Source organism: Petromyzon marinus, chromosome 64, assembly GCF_048934315.1.
Source record: "Petromyzon marinus isolate PM22_M1 ecotype Great Lakes invasive population chromosome 64, UKy_Petmar_22M1.pri1.0, whole genome shotgun sequence".
Classification (NCBI taxonomy): domain Eukaryota; kingdom Metazoa; phylum Chordata; class Hyperoartia; order Petromyzontiformes; family Petromyzontidae; genus Petromyzon; species Petromyzon marinus.
In genome coordinates, this window is record NC_133730.1 from 6,688,924 (window position 1) to 6,706,957 (window position 18,034).

General features: G+C 47.8%; 1 pseudogene; it reads right to left on the reverse strand.

The window, feature by feature from the left end:
* Positions 1-15,050: 15,050 nt before the first annotated feature.
* Positions 15,051-16,343, reverse strand: LOC116956332 (protein transport protein Sec61 subunit gamma-like; annotated as a pseudogene).
* Between the last annotated feature and the right edge of the window lie 1,691 nt (positions 16,344-18,034).

Consider the following 18,034-nt stretch of genomic DNA (forward strand, 5'->3'; position numbering starts at 1 on the left):
TCCCTCACCCAGTAACCCGTCTCAAGAAAAATCCCTCACATAGTAACCCGTCTCAAGACAAATCCCTCACCCAGTAACCCATCTCAAGACAAATCCCTCACCCAGTAGCCCGTCTCAAGACAAATCCCTCACACAGTAACCCATCTCAAGACAAATCCCTTACCCAGTAACCCGTCTCAAGACAAATTCCTTACCCAGTAACCCGTTTCAAGACAAATCCCTCACACAGTAACCCGTCTCAAGACAAATCCCTTACCCAGTAACCCGTCTCAAGACAAATCCCTTACCCAGTAACCCGTCTCAAGACAAATCCCTTACCCAGTAACCCGTCTCAAGACAAATCCCTCACCCAGTAACCCGTCTCAAGACAAATCCCTCACACAGTAACCCGTCTCAAGACAAATCCCTTACCCAGTAACCCGTCTCAAGACAAATCCCTTACCCAGTAACCCGTCTCAAGACAAATCCCTCAACCAGTAACCCGTCTCAAGACAAATCCCTCACCCAGTAGCCCGTCTCAAGACAAATCCCTCACCCAGTAGCCCGTCTCAAGACAAATCCCTCACACAGTAACCCGTCTCAAGACAAATCCCTCACCCAGTAGCCCGTCTCAAGACAAATCCCTCACCCAGTAACCCGTCTCAAGACAAATCCCTCACCCAGTAACCCGTCGCAAGACAAATCCCTTACCCAGTAACCCGTCTCAAGACAAATCCCTTACCCAGTAACCCGTCTCAAGACAAATCCCTTACCCAGTAACCCGTCTCAAGACAAATCCCTCACCCAGTAACCCGTCTCAAGACAAATCCCTCACCCAGTAACCCGTCTCAAGACAAATCGCTCACCCAGTAACCCGTCTCAAGACAAATCCCTCACCCAGTAACCCGTCTCAAGACAAATCCCTTACCCAGTAACCCGTCTCAAGACAAATCCCTCACACAGTAACCCGTCTCAAGACAAATCCCTCACCCAGTAACCCATCTCAAGACAAACCCCTCACCCAGTAGCCCGTCTCAAGACAAATCCCTCACACAGTAACCCGTCTCAAGACAAATCCCTTACCCAGTAACCCGTCTCAAGACAAATCCCTTACCCAGTAACCCGTCTCAAGACAAATTCCTTACCCAGTAACCCGTCTCAAGACAAATCCCTCACACAGTAACCCGTCTCAAGACAAATCCCTCACACAGTAACCCGTCTCAAGACAAATCCCTTACCCAGTAACCCGTCTCAAGACAAATCCCTTACCCAGTAACCCGTCTCAAGACAAATCCCTCACCCAGTAACCCGTCTCAAGACAAATCCCTCACACAGTAACCCGTCTCAAGACAAATCCCTTACCCAGTAACCCGTCTCAAGACAAATCCCTTACCCAGTAACCCGTCTCAAGACAAATCCCTCACCCAGTAACCCGTCTCAATACAAATCCCTCACCCAGTAACCCGTCTCAAGACAAATCCCTCACCCAGTAGCCCGTCTCAAGACAAATCCCTCACCCAGTAACCCGTCTCAAGACAAATCCCTTACCCAGTAACCCGTCTCAAGACAAATCCCTTACCCAGTAACCCATCTCAAGACAAATCCCTTACCCAATAACCCGTCTCAAGACAAATCCCTTACCCAGTAACCCGTCTCAAGACAAATCCCTCACACAGTAACCCGTCTCAAGACAAATCCCTCACCCAGTAACCCGTCTCAAGACAAATCCCTCACCCAGCAACCCGTCTCAAGACAAATCCCTTACCCAGTAACCCGTCTCAAGACAAATCCCTCACCCAGTAGCCCGTCTCAAGACAATCCTTATCCGGGTACCACGCCCGACCCCCTTTGTCTCCCTCGTGTTTGCACACCGCACCAGGTACTCATTTAAGGCTGAGTCGACCTAGGGGAGGCGTAGGACTGGTTTTGATAATCGTCACTGGTGTTGGCCGTGAGCGGGAATCGAACCCGGGTCGCCAGGTTCATAGCGCAGCGTAGCGCTAACCGCTACACTACCGCTCCCCTACACACTAACACTTACACACACACACTCACACACATGAACACACACTCACACACACTCACTCACACACACACTTAAATACACACACTCTCACACACTTACACACACTTACACACACACTTACACACACACTACCGCTCCCCTACACACTCACACTTACACACACACACTCACACACACTCACATGAACACACACTCACACACACTCACTCACACACACTTAAATACACACACTCTCACACACTTACACACACTTACACACACACACTTACACACACACTTACGCACACTTACACACACACACTCACACACTTAAACACACACACTCTCACACACTTACACACACTTACACACACACTTACACACACACTCACACACTCACACACACTCACACACACTCACATGAACACTCACACACACACTCACACACACTCACACACACACTTAAACACACACACTCTCACACACTTACACACACACTTACACACACACTTACACACACACTTACACACACTTACACACACACACTCACACACTCACACACACTTACACACACGCTCACACACACACACACAAACACTCACTCACACACACAAACACACACACACACTCTCACACACTTACACACACACACACTCACATGAACACACACTCACACACACACACACTTACACACACACACGCACAAACACTCACACACACACAAACACACACACGCGCAGCAGTCTCACCTTCCCCACGTAGCCCAAGCCTCGACTATCTTGCCCGTGGGTTCATTCGTTCTTCCTTACGCCTGATCCATCTTGTTGACGCATCGTTCGCCACCATCGCACGCGCGGTGCGCCACCACCACCACCACAAAGACAAAGGTAACCCGCCCCGCCACGCACGGCGTAGCCTTTTGGGGGCAAGTGCTGCTAACGAGCAGCAACAGCACCTACGTGTAACACTTGGTAAGGCTTTCGTGACCAATATCACCCAGAAAGAGTTTTTTTTTTATCGGAGTTAGATCTCGTAAAATATATACAAATGTGTCGTTAAACCCGCCACCACCCGACACAGCCAATTAGTAAGGGTTGTCACGTAGACAAAACGTGCCAATTCCTTACTAGTACAGCACTAGTGTATAATGTAGTGTATAGTGTAGTGTATAGCATAGTGTATATATAGTAGTGTAGTGTATAGTGTAGTGTATAGTGTAGTGTATAGTAGTGTATAGTGTAATGTATGGTGTAGTGTATACATAGCAGTGTCGTGTATAGTGTAGTGTATAGTGTAGTATATAGTGTAGTGGTATAGTAGTGTATAATGTAGTGTATAGTGTAGTGTATAGTGTAGTGTATTGTTGTGTATAGTATAGTGTATAGTTTAGTGTATAGTGTAGTGTATAGTAGTGTAGTGTATAGTAGTGTATAGTATAGTGTATGGTGTAGTGTATATATAGTAGTGTAGTGTATAGTGTAGTGTATAGTAGAGTATAATGTAGTGTATAGTGTAGTGTATATATAGTAGTGTAGTGTATTGTGTAGTGTATAGTAGTGTATAGTGTAGTGTATGGTGTAGTGTATAGTGTAGTGTATAGTAGTGTATAGTGTAGTGTATGGTGTGGTTTATATATAGTAGTGTAGTGTATTGTGTAGTGTATAGTAGTGTATAGTGTAGTGTATGGTGTAGTCTATATATATATAGTAGTGTAGTGTATAGTGTAGTGTATAGTAGTGTATAGTGTAGTGTATGGTGTAGTGTATATATAGTAGTGTAGTGTATATATAGTAGTGTAGTGTATAGTGTAGTGTATAGTAGAGTATAGTGTATAGTAGTATATAGTGTAGTGTATAGTAGTGTATAGTGTAGTGTATAGTGTACTGTAGTGTATAGTGTAGTGCATAGTAGAGTATAGTGTAGTGTATGGTGTAGTGTGTATATATAGTAGTGTAGTGTATAGTGTAGTGTACTCGTACAGCACAGCGGTGTGTTGGAGAGCCAAGCCACAACATTTACAATCTGAATACGACGTTTCGCCAGTAATTACAACCAGCTTCATTAGGCGCGGCACACGAGGGGGGGGGAGTGGCAATCACCACGCCCGGCCGCCTTTGTCTCCCGCAGTGGCGATGTTTACTGCACTCTGCACTAGTTTACTCATTCGAGTCTGAGTCTACCTCGGGGAGTGGAGGCCCAGCACCGGGTCAGAGTGGGAATTGTACTCGTGACTCCCCGCCGGGGTTCGTAGCGCAGGTGATCGCTAACCGCTGCACCACCGCTCCTCCCCCCCCCATTCTACCTGGACGGGAGCATTGATAGATGCAGCGCACTAACAGAGCTCCGTATAACGCGCATGCATAATTCATGATATGCTTAATACAATCTACGGGGGCGATAGTTTATACGCGTGGCGTGTACGTATATATATACACGTGTGTGTGCAATAAAATAATAGAGCTTATCATATTTGATATTTTAATTTCGCGGCCGTAATTGTCTCGGCGCGCAATGGATTGATATTGCGAACAACACGGGCGTGGATACATTAACAAAGACAAAGGTCCCCCATTTAGCCTTAACAGACTGCAGGGGGCAAGTGCTGTTAGCGAGTAGCAGCAGCAGCAGCAGCGCCTGTGAAGGCCGGCACGGCACGCGAGGGGGTGGGTGGCCCAGCACCACGCCCGGCCGCCTTTGTCTTCCCCAGTGGCGATGTTTTTTTTTTAACACACCGCACCAGGTTACGCATTTGAGGCTGAGTCGACCTAGGGGAGGCCCAGGACAGGTTCAGATAATCGTCACTGGGTGTTGGCCGTGAGCGGGAATCGAACCCGGGTCGTCAGGTTCGTAGCGCAGCGTAGCGCTAACCGCTACACCGCCGCTACCCACATTACCACACACCCAGACTTGGTCTGAACGATTAATCGATTTCAAATCGAAATCGCCATTTGAATCAATGCGATTCGCGAATCGTAAAGGCTGCGATATTTTTTTGGCGAATTTGAAAAGCCCAATTGCCTTCGTTTTGGATTTAAAATGTTTTCATTATCATACCTTCATTTATTTAACTTAACAATTATTCTATGTTTGATTGTTCTACTTCGATTAGAACATTTTAATGCATACGCGTTGGAATGCAATTCGTATCTTCAAAGTTCTCATTGTTACATTCGAATATATCGAGCGATCGTGGGAAATCCTTTGCCCGTACCAAAAAAGATGATAATAGGTTTTTTTTCTCCCCCCTTTTTCATCTGTCAACAAAACAGCTGTGTTGAGATGTTAAAACAAACCAAGCTGCAACCTCTTGCAAGGAATCACGTCACTGCATTAACCACAATGCTGGTGGCTAATATGCAAACGCAAAAATACACATCTCTGATAAATTTCGATTTAAAGCTTTCGTGACTGCAGGGATTCATCTTCTTGGTTCGTTCGGTAAAGTCACCACCACGTAGAAGGGAAACAATAAAATAATAAATAATAAAACATAATAAAATAAAATTCTCACGACGTTTCGGCCACAACACAAGTAGCCTTCCTCAGGTGAAGAAACAGCGCTTCAGTGAACACTGCCAAGCTTGGCAGCGTCTTTTAAGCTGGGTAATATTTGCATTTTTTTAAATAGGTCTTCAGGTAAAGCCACGTAGATAGAAAAATAATTAAAAATATCACGACGTTTCAATCGTCTTCAGGTGAGAGACAGAGAGAGAGCTGCTGAGACAAGGTCTTATATAGGCCTGAGATGGGTGCATCAAGTTAGGTGGGTGGAGCTAGACATGGTCCAATCACAGAGGCTGGGGCAGCGGCCTTGGTATTGTCAAAGACCCATAGACTATGTATCCCTGCAGTCACGAAAGCTTTAAGTCAAAATATGATGCATTGTCCTTGACACTGATTGGTCCACACCAGAGACGGCTTTCTTTTGAGCCTCGTCTGAAAACGATGTTAGACCAGATGACGTCAAAAGATTTTCTTATTCTCATATGTTGGCACTGGCAAAAGGAGGTCCCATAATGTAGATGCTCACCCCGAGCTCTCATTGCTGTGATAGTGGCGTTGTCTTTGTGTTCTGTACGCCTTGTGGCGTCCTCTGGTCTAACGCCGTTTTGAGACGAGGCTCAAAAGAAAGCCGTCTCTGGTGTGGACCAATCAGGTTCAAGGACAACGCCACAGATATTATCAGAGTGCGGTTTTTGTTTGCATTCTGACCACAAGTATTGTGCTTAATGCAGACGTGATTCCTTGTAAAAGCTTTCAGTTTGGTGATTTAACATCTTAACGCAGCTGTTTTGTTGACAGAAAAAAAGGGGAAACCCTTTTCTAATATATAGAGTCAGTTCATATTGTGATGGTATCACGTGGTAATGCTCCATCACGTGTTTAACATCTATTACACAGTGAATATTGAACCGAAGCTTGGCTTAAAAATGTTTTAATCGCAAATCAAATCGCAAATATCTGTCAGAAAAATCGCAATTAGATGTTTTCCCCAAATCGTTCAGCCCTAACACAGACGCAAAGATGCAGCCTGAACAGATTGTTGGGGCAAGTGCTGTTAGCCAGCACCTATGGGGTGGGTGGCCAGCACCACGCCCGGCCGCCTTTGTCTCCCTCTCGGCGATGTTTACTGCACACTGCAACGAGATACTCATTTGAGGCCGAGTCGACCTAGGGGACGCCCAGAACCGGCTCAGATAATTTTCACTGGTTGCTGATGGTGGCCGTGAGCGAGAGTCCAACTCGAATCGCCGCTAACCACTGCGTCACACCTCCCTAAAGAAGACAAAGATCCCCCGAAGAGCCAATCATCACGGTCACATCATCATGGTCTCATCATCACGGTCTGATCATCACGGTCTTCACATCATCACGGTCTCATCATCACCGTCTTCACATCAACACGATCTCATCATCACGAGCTCATCATCACGGTCTCATCATCATGGTCTCATCATCATGGTCTCATCATCACGGTCTCATCATCACGATCTTCACATCATCACGAGCTCATCATCACGGTCTCATCATCACCATCTTCACATCACGATCTCATCATCACGGTCTTCACATCGTCACGGTCTCATCATCACGGTCTTCACATCATCACGATCTCATCATCACGGTCTCATCGTCATGGTCTCATCATCACGGTCTTCACATCATCACGGTCTCATCATCATCGTCTCATCATCACGGTCTCATCATCACGGTCTTCACATCATCACGGTCTCATCATCACGGTCTTCACATCATCACGATCTCATCATCACGGTCTCATCATCACGGTCTCATCATCACGGTCTCATCATCACGGTCTCACCATCACGATCTCATCATCACGGTCTTCACATCATCACGGTCTCATCATCATGGTCTCATCATCATGGTCTCATCATCACGGTCTTCACATCATCACGGTCTCATCATCACGGTCTCATCATCACGGTCTTCACATCATCACGATCTCATCATCACGGTCTCATCATCACGGTCTTCACATCTTCACGATCTCATCATCACGGTCTCATCATCACGGTCTTCACATCATCACGGTCTCATCATCACGGTCACATCATCACGATCTCCTCATCACGGTGTCATCATCACGATCTCATCATCACGGTATCATCATCACGGTCTCATCATCACGGTCTTCACATCATCACGATCTCATCATCACGGTCTCATCATCACGATCTCATCATCACGGTCTCATCATCACGATTTCATCATCACGGTCTTCACATCTTCATGATCTCATCATCACGGTCTCATCATCATGATCTCATCATCACGGTCTATACATCACGATCTCATCATCACGGTTTCATCATCACGGTCTCATCATCACGGTCTCATCATCACGGTCTTCACATCATCACGGTCTTCACATCATCACGTTCTTCACATCATCACGGTCTCATCATCACGGTCTTCACATCATCACGGTCTTCACATCATCACCGTCTTCACATCATCACGATCTCATCATCACGGTCTTCACATCATCACGGTATTATCATCACGAGCTCATCATCACGGTCTCATCATCATGGTCTTATCATCACGGTCTTCACATCGTCACGATCTCATCATCACGGTCTTCACATCGTCACGGTATTATCATCACGAGCTCATCATCACGGTCTCATCATCATGGTCTTATCATCACGGTCTCATCATCACGGTCTTCACATCATCACGATCTCATCATCACGGTCTCATCATCACGATCTCATCATCACGGTCTCATCATCACGATTTCATCATCACGGTCTTCACATCTTCACGATTTCATCATCACGGTCTCATCATCACGATCTCATCATCACGGTCTATACATCACGATCTCATCATCACGGTCTCATCATCACGGTCTCATCATCACGGTCTCATCATCACGGTCTTCACATCATCACGGTCTTCACATCATCACGTTCTTCACATCATCACGGTCTCATCATCACGGTCTTCACATCATCACGGTCTTCACATCATCACCGTCTTCACATCATCACGATCTCATCATCACGGTCTTCACATCATCACGGTATTATCATCACGAGCTCATCATCACGGTCTCATCATCATGGTCTTATCATCACGGTCTTCACATCGTCACGATCTCATCATCACGGTCTTCACATCATCACGGTATTATCATCACGAGCTCATCATCACGGTCTCATCATCACGATCTCATCATCACGGTCTTCACATCGTCACGGTCTCATCATCACGGTCTTCACATCATCACGGTCTTCACATCATCACGGTCTTCACATCATCATGATCTCATCATCACGAGCTCATCATCACGGTCTCATCATCACGGTCTCATCATCACGGTCTCATCATTTAAGTTTTCAGTTTCAGTTTCATTTATTAGGTATTTAGCCCTGTGAGCCATGCGGCTCTTGACTCGGGTGCTAACGCAACAAACAAAAACATGAACAAGGAACATCTTAAAGTGACTACGCGCAACAGATACAAATTCAGGACAAAACATCGAAGTCTTCCAGAAAAAGCACCGCGTATCAACGCTGCGTGCAAAAAAATCCCAGTGGGATGCGAGTCAAACAATCACAACCATAAGACAATTCATATTAAAGTTATCAGTCTAACTCTGTACTGCAACAAACAAATATGGCTAAACCAAAACTTTTTCGAAATCACCCAAATAAAGCGATAAAAAACAATGTTTAACATCTATTACACAGTGAATATTGAACTGAAGCTTGGCTTAAAAATGTTTTAATCGCAAATCAAATCGCAATATCTGTCAGAAAAATCGCAATTAGATGTTTTCCCCAAATCGTTCAGCCGTAACACAGACGCAAAGATGCAGCCTGAACAGATTGTTGGGGCAAGTGCTGTTAACCAGCACCTATGGGGTGGGTGGCCAGCACCACGCCCGGCCGCCTTTGTCTCCCTCTCGGCGATGTTTACTGCACACCGCAACGAGATACTCATTTGAGGCCGAGTCGACCTAGGGGACGCCCAGCACCGGCTCAGATAATTTTCACTGGTTGCTGATGGTGGCCGTGAGCGAGAGTCCAACTCGAATCGCCGCTAACCACTGCGTCACACCTCCCTAAAGAAGACAAAGATCCCCCGAATAGCCAATCATCACGGTCTCATCATCATGGTCTCATCATCACGGTCTCATCATCATGGTCACATCATCATGGTCACATCGTCATGGTCTCATCATCATGGTCTCATCATCACGGTCTCATCATCACGAGCTCATCATCATGGTCTCATCATCACCATCTCATCATCACGGTCTTCACATCATCACGAGCTCATCATCACGGTCTCATCATCACGATCTCATCATCATGGTCTCATCATCACGGTCTTCACATCATCACGGTCTCATCATCACGGTCTCATCATCACCGTCTTCACATCATCACGATCTCATCATCACGGTCTAATCATCACGGTCTCATGATCACGGTCTCATCATCACGGTCTTCACATCATCACGGTCTCATCGTCATGGTCTCATCATCACGGTCTCATCATCATCACGGTCTCATCATCACGGTCTTCTCATCATCACGGTCTTCACATCATCACGATCTCATCATCACCGTCTTCACATCACGATCTCATCATCACGGTCTTCACATCATCACGGTCTCATCATCACGGTCTCGTCATCACGGTCTCGTCATCACGGTCTCATCATCACGATCTCATCATCACCGTCTTCACATCATCACGATCTCATCATCACGATCTCATCATCACGGTCTCATCATCATGGTCTCATCATAATGGTCTTCACATCATCACGGTCTCATCATCATGGTCTCATCATCACGGTCTCATCATCACGGTCTCTTCATCACGGTTTTCACATCATCACGGTCTCACCATCACGATCTCATCATCACGGTCTTCACATCATCACGGTCTCATCATCATGGTCTCATCATCATGGTCTCATCATCATGGTCTTCACATCATCACGGTCTCATTATCATGGTCTCATCATCATGGTCTCTTCATCACGGTCTTCACATCATCATGGTCTTCACATCATCACGGTCTTCACATCATCACGGTCTTCACATCATCACGGTCTCATCATCACGGTCTTCACATCATCACGGTCTCATCATCACGGTCTCATCATTTAAGTTTTCAGTTTCATTTATGAGCTATACAGTATAGCCCCGTGAGCCATGCGGCTCTTGACTCGGGTGCTAACGCAACAAACAAAAACATGAACAAGGAACATCTTAAAGTGACTACGCGCAACAGATACAAATCCAGGACAAAACATCGAAGTCTTCCAGAAAAAGCACCGCGTATCAACGCTGTGTGCAAAAAAATCCCAGTGGGATGCAAGTCAAACAATCACAACCATAAGACAATTTATATTAAAGTTATCAGTCTAACTCTGTACTGCAACAAACAAATATGGCTAAACCAAAACTTTTTCGAAATCACCCAAATAAAGCGATAAAAAACAATGTTTAACATCTATTACACAGTGAATATTGAACTGAAGCTTGGCTTAAAAATGTTTTAATCGCAAATCAAATCGCAATATCTGTCAGAAAAATCGCAATTAGATGTTTTCCCCAAATCGTTCAGCCCTAACACAGACGCAAAGATGCAGCCTGAACAGATTGTTGGGGCAAGTGCTGTTAGCCAGCACCTATGGGGTGGGTGGCCAGCACCACGCCCGGCCGCCTTTGTCTCCCTCTCGGCGATGTTTACTGCACACCGCAACGAGATACTCATTTGAGGCCGAGTCGACCTAGGGGACGCCCAGCACCGGCTCAGATAATTTTCACTGGTTGCTGATGGTGGCCGTGAGCGAGAGTCCAACTCGAATCGCCGCTAACCACTGCGTCGCACCTCCCTAAAGAAGACAAAGATCCCCCGAATAGCCAATCATCATGGTCTCATCATCACGATCTTCACATCATCACGGTCTCATCATCACGGTCTCATCATCACGGTCTCATTATCACGGTCTCATCATCACGGTCTTCACATCATCACGGTCTCATCGTCATGGTCTCATCATCACGGTCTCATCATCATCACGGTCTCATCATCACGGTCTTCTCATCATCACGGTCTTCTCATCATCACGGTCTTCACATCATCACGGTCTCATCATCACGGTCTCATCATCACGGTCTCATCATCACGATCTCATCATCACCGTCTTCACATCATCACGATCTCATCATCATGGTCTCATCATCATGGTCTCATCATCACCGTCTTCACATCATCACGATCTCATCATCACGGTCTCATCATCATGGTCTCATCATCACGGTCTCACCATCACGATCTCATCATCACGGTCTTCACATCATCACGGTCTCATCATCATGGTCTCATTATCATGGTCTCATCATCACGGTCTTCACATCTTCACGATCTCATCATCACGGTCTCATCATCACGGTCTCATCATCACGGTCTCATCATCACGGTCTCACCATCACGATCTCATCATCACGGTCTTCACATCATCACGGTCTCATCATCATGTCTCATCATCATGGTCTCATCATCATGGTCTTCACATCATCACGGTCTCATCATCATGGTCTCATCCTCATGGTCTTCACATCATCATGGTCTCTTCATCACGGTCTTCACATCATCACGGTCTTCACATCATCACGGTCTTCACATCATCACGGTCTCATCATCACGGTCTCATCATTTAAGTTTTCAGTTTCATTTATTAGTTATATAGTATAGCCCCGTGAGCCATGCGGCTCTTGACTCGGGTGCTAACGCAACAAACAAAAACATGAACAAGGAACATCTTAAAGTGACTACGCGCAACAGATACAAATCCAGGACAAAACATCGAAGTCTTCCAGAAAAAGCACCGCGTATCAACGCTGTGTGCAAAAAAATCCCAGTGGGATGCGAGTCAAACAATAACAACCATCAGACAATTTATATTAAAGTTATCAGTCTAACGCTCTACTGCAACAAACAAATATGGCTAAACCAAAACGTTTTTGAAATCACCCAAATAAAGCGATAAAAAACAATGTAACAGTGATCCTAGGAACTGTGATTCAAATGTAACAATTAACGATATACACATAACCTGTACGACCAAACTTTGCAGCCATAGCTGGCAGCATGAGTCACTCCATAACAGCGGGAGTATCAGTTGGAGTATCAATGCACCTTTAGAGATCAGCACACTATAATCAAAACTCAAGATAATCCTTTGCGGCGGTCATCCAGAGCGATCCATTTGATGTCAGTTCCACTGAATAGGCAGTGGCAGCTAGGGGTGTATACCTACTCTAGATCATCTTCTTTGGTTCTTTCGGTAAAGTCACGTAGAATGAGAATAAAATAATAAATTGATAAAATAAAATAACACAATAATATTCTCACGACGTTTCGGCCACAACACAAGCGGCCTTCATCAGGTGAAGGGACGAGACTGTCTGGTAGGACAGCATTCTACGTGACTTTACCGAAAGAACCAAAGAAGATGAATCATTGCAGTCACGAAAGCTTTAAATCGAAATTTACTCTAGAGCAGTTTTGAGTGAAGATCTCACCGGTGTGTTCTCCTCCGCCAACATCTCCGTTGTGCTGGGGTTTTCTCCTCGTGCCAGCTGGCCTGGTGGCAGAAGTTATCAAATGCTGTCGGAAAGACGGCGTCCTAATGAACGCCGCTAAGCTTGGCAGCGTATTTTAAGCTGGGTGGGAGCGAGGAGAGCGCCTAGACAAAGGAGTTCACATATCAGCAGAGGAATTCAGCATATTGATGACAAATGCAGATATGGGATTGAGGCTGAGTCGACGCAGGGGTGGCCCACGACCAGTTCGAATCGCCGCCGCTGTAGGTGGCCGCGAGCCGGGGGGCGGGGGATCGGACTCGGGACGCGTGACCTCTGCGCTACCGATCTCCAAAGACAAAGGTGCCCCGTGTAGCCTTCAAGTCTATTGGGGGCAAGTGCTGTTAGCGAGCAGCAGCAGCAGCAGCTATTAGAGGCCTCCACTTGTGTGGGGTGGCCAGCACCGCACCTCCCTGGCCCGCCTTTGTCTCCCCAATGGCGATGTTTTACCGCACCGAGCCAGGACCGGTTCAGATAATCGTCCCCAGTGTCGGCCGTGAGCTCGGCTCGATGCGCTAACTGCTGCGCCACCGCTCTTCCCCCCCCCCCCCCATCTGCCCCCCCCCCCCCAACATGCATAGCAGATCGAGACTGGCAAGTCGTGCGTATAGACATACATCGTGTTATAGTCACGGGTAGGAGATTCCCACGCGAGCTATTGGACCATGTCATGAAATGACAAGAGAGAGAGAGAGTGGAGAGAGGAGAGAGAGAGGAGAGAGAGGAGAGATAGAGGAGAGAGAGAGAGAGGAGAGAGAGGAGAGAGAGGAGAGAGAGAGGAGAGAGAGGAGAGAGAGAGGAGAGAGAGGAGAGAGAGAGGAGAGAGAGGAGAGAGAGGAGAGAGAGAGAGGAGAGAGAGAGGAGAGAGAGGAGAGAGAGAGGAGAGAGAGGAGAGAGAGAGGAAAGAGAGAGAGGAGAGAGAGAGAGGAGAGAGAGAGGAGTGATCGTAAAAATAAAGAGCGAGAGCGACATGGAGTAGGAAGAGAGGGGTGAGAGAGAGGGGGGGGGGGCAGAGAGGGGGGTAGAGAGGGGTAAGGAGAGCAGAGCGAGAAATCTTTTGTTAAATATTTCATTTAAAGGGGGGGGGGGGGGGTTCATAAAGCAAAGCATTGAAAAAAAACCCCGAATGGATGAACGAAGCAAAGTGCCGACTACACCGAGCATCTTCTTGATTCCTCTGATCGTAGAAAAAGAGAGAGAGGGAGAGAGGAAGGGGATGTGCGTGTTTGATTGAATGAGTGGGAGAGTGGGTGGGTGTGTGATTCATGGGGTGAGTGACACAGGGTGAGTGAGTGGGTGAGTGGGTGAGTAGGTGGGTGTGTGATTCATGGGGTGAGTGACACAGGGTGAGTGAGTGGGTGAGTGGGTGAGTAGGTGGGTGTGTGATTCATGGGGTGAGTGACACAGGGTGAGTGAGTGGGTGAGTGGGTGAGTAGGTGGGTGTGTGATTCATGGGGTGAGTGACACAGGGTGAGTGAGTGGGTGAGTGGGTGAGTAGGTGGGTGTGTGATTCATGGGGTGAGTGACACAGGGTGAGTGAGTGGGTGAATGGTTGAGTGCGTGGGTCAGTGAATGAGTGAGTGGGTGAGTGCGTGGGTCAGTGTGTGAGTGAGTGAATGGGTGAGTGCGTGGGTCAGTGAATGGATGAGTGAATGGGTGAATGCGTGGGTCAGTGAATGAGTGAGTGAGTGGAAGAGTGCGTGGGTCAGTGAATGGGTGAGTGAGTGGGTGAGTGCGTGGGTCAGTGAATGGGTGAGTGAGTGGGTGAGTGCGTGGGTCAGTGAATGAGTGAATGAATGGTTGAGTGCGTGGGTCAGTGTGTGAGTGAGTGAATGGTTGAGTGCGTGGGTCAGTGTGTGAGTGAGTGAATGGTTGAGTGCGTGGGTCAGTGAATGGGTGAGTGAGTGGGTGAGTGCGTGGGTCAGTGTGTGAGTGAATGGGTGAGTGCGTGGGTCAGTGAATGGGTGAGTGAATGGGTGAGTGCGTGGGTCAGTGTGTGAGTGAATGGGTGAGTGAATGGGTGAGTGGCCTGTAATCCATCACTGTGGAGGCAGCGAGGGATGGTGGATCACACACGGATGGGACTGTCAAACTCCCCTTCTACCCGTGGGTGGGTGTCGAGGAGGAGCTGTACCCCCTCGCTCTGCCAGGAGAAGGCGGGACAGCAACGTGTGCGGACGAATCTCCATCTGTCCTTTTCCGTATGTCATAGAGTGTTTCGCCCTCGCACGCACGGGTGAGGAATTAGTCGGTGGCTCCGGTTTTCCTCGCACGTGCAAAACAACAACAACAACCCCATTCATTAAGTTGGCCGATAACGCCATCACATATGTATAGGACCACGAGGGCTTTGTGGGAGAGTCAATTGTTGCTGATTCCCTCTGAGTCGTTCTCCTCTGTCTCTCTTAGCTCTTTTTTTGTCATATCAACATTCACATGGGCTTTATTCATAAGTCAAGTCAAAACTGAATGTCAAAAAACTGCTGGTAAAACATTGGACACATTTTGCAACTTTAATGGCATTTCACTGTTCACGATATAAAGTTAACTCCAGAAGTGACAGCATCTCTGTCCAAGTGGAACTCCGGTTGATCTTAACTGCCGACAATGATGTTGTCGATGGGTGATACGGATGAGTTTCACGAAGAAGCCGATGAAGCCCGTTATGGCAAAGCCAATTGCCGTCGCTTTTGCGATCTCCTGAAACCCCTTCCGATCGGGCTTTGTGCGGCGTTTCACGAGCCGGATGGAATCCCGTGGCGAACTGCCTGCCGGGCCCCACGAATGTCATCACCTGGTCCCATGATGGACGAGTCTTAACCTGCGCCGCGCGCCTCAAAGTCCCTGCGTCTCTCTCTTTGAGAGGGAGAAGTTGGAATCGTTGCGGCAAGGGGAAGATAGAGGACATTTATGTTATTTGTCCATTCCGCTCGCGAGGGACAGGGTAAAGGGGGGTTGTGTTTGCATAGAACGTATAATTTCCCTTCCATTTGATCTGTTTTTTTTTTTAAACAATCTTCATTGAAATAAAAGGGGCACTTATCCCACACAGAAATTAAAAACAACAACGGCACAAACAAACAACAATATATTTAATTACAATCATAGCGCTCATTCCATCAAGCATCCACACACTCCCTCTCTGAGTGATACACTCAACGTAGATTCTCTCTCTCTCTCCCACTCTCTCCAACTCTCCCCTGACTCTCCCTCTGTCCAACGTCTCTCTCACCCCCCCTCCACCCTTCTTTCTCCCTCCACCCCCATGAGTTACCTGCACGTCGCCTGTTCCATGTGCCACAATTGTCTTCATCGCTGGGATTTATCACGAGCGCGGCTTCTAGAGGGGAGATAGGGGACAGGGGCAGGCGGGGGGAGGGACGAGGGTAGGGACGAGGGGAGGGAGGGGATGGGAGGGAGGAGAGCGTGGAGAGGAGGGAGAGGGGGAGTTGGGGATGAGGCGGTAGAGTGGATGGGAGATTGAGAGTACAGCAAGTGGGTCAATTATCCATTTGTGCGCGGATTGAGTGCCACCTCTCTCGCAGGCGCGGGGATTCTCTGGCAACCCCGCCACCCACCACCACCACCACCACACGGTGTAAAGACGCGCAATCGTCAGGGTCGGGATCGAACCCACGGCCTCCTGCACACCAGGCGAGGTAGTCAACATCTCCTAGCCACCGTGATGATGAGAGAGACACGCAAACTCCAAATATACAGGAGTCAGGGTCGGGATCAAACCCACGGCCTCCTGTACACCAGGCGAGGTAGTCAACAGTTCCTAGCCACCGTGATGATTATGATGAGAGACACGCAAACTCCAAATATACAGGAGTCAGGGTCGGGATCGAACCCACGATCTCCTGTACACCAGGCGAGGTAGTTAACATCTCCTAGCCACCGTGATGATGATGAGAGACACGCAAACTCCAAATATACAGCAGCAGACGTGAGGGTCGGGATCGAACCCACGGCCTCCTGTACACCAGGCGAGGTAGATAACATCTCCTAGCCACCGTGATGATGATGAGAGACACGCAAACTCCAAATATACAGCATCAGACGTCAGGGTAGGGATCGAACCCACGGCCTCCTGTACACCAGGCGAGGTAGTTAACATCTCCTAGCCACCGTGATGATGATGAGAGAGACACGCAAACTCCAAATATACAGGAGTCAGGGTCGGGATCGAACCCACGGCCTCCTGTACACCAGGCGAGGTAGTTAACATCTCCTAGCCACCGTGATGATGATGAGAGACACGCAAACTCCAAATATACAGCAGCAGACGTGAGGGTCGGGATCGAACCCACGGCCTCCTGTACACCAGGCGAGGTAGATAACATCTCCTAGCCACCGTGATGATGATGAGAGACACGCAAACTCCAAATATACAGCATCAGACGTCAGGGTAGGGATCGAACCCACGGCCTCCTGTACACCAGGCGAGGTAGTTAACATCTCCTAGCCACCGTGATGATGATGAGAGAGACACGCAAACTCCAAATATACAGGAGTCAGGGTCGGGATCGAACCCACGGCCTCCTGTACACCAGGCGAGGTAGTTAACATCTCCTAGCCACCGTGATGATGATGAGAGACACGCAAACTCCAAATATACAGCAGCAGGCGTCAGGGTCGGGATCGAACCCACGACCTCCTGTACACCAGGCGAGGTAGTTAACATCTCCTAGCCACCGTGATGATGATGAGAGAGACACGCAAACTCCAAATATACAGGAGTCAGTGTCGGGATCGAACCCACGGCCTCCTGTACACCAGGCGAGGTAGTTAACATCTCCTAGTCACCGTGATGATGATGAGAGAGACACGCAAACTCCAAATATACAGCATCAGACGTCAGGGTAGGGATCGAACCCACGGCCTCCTGTACACCAGGCGAGGTAGT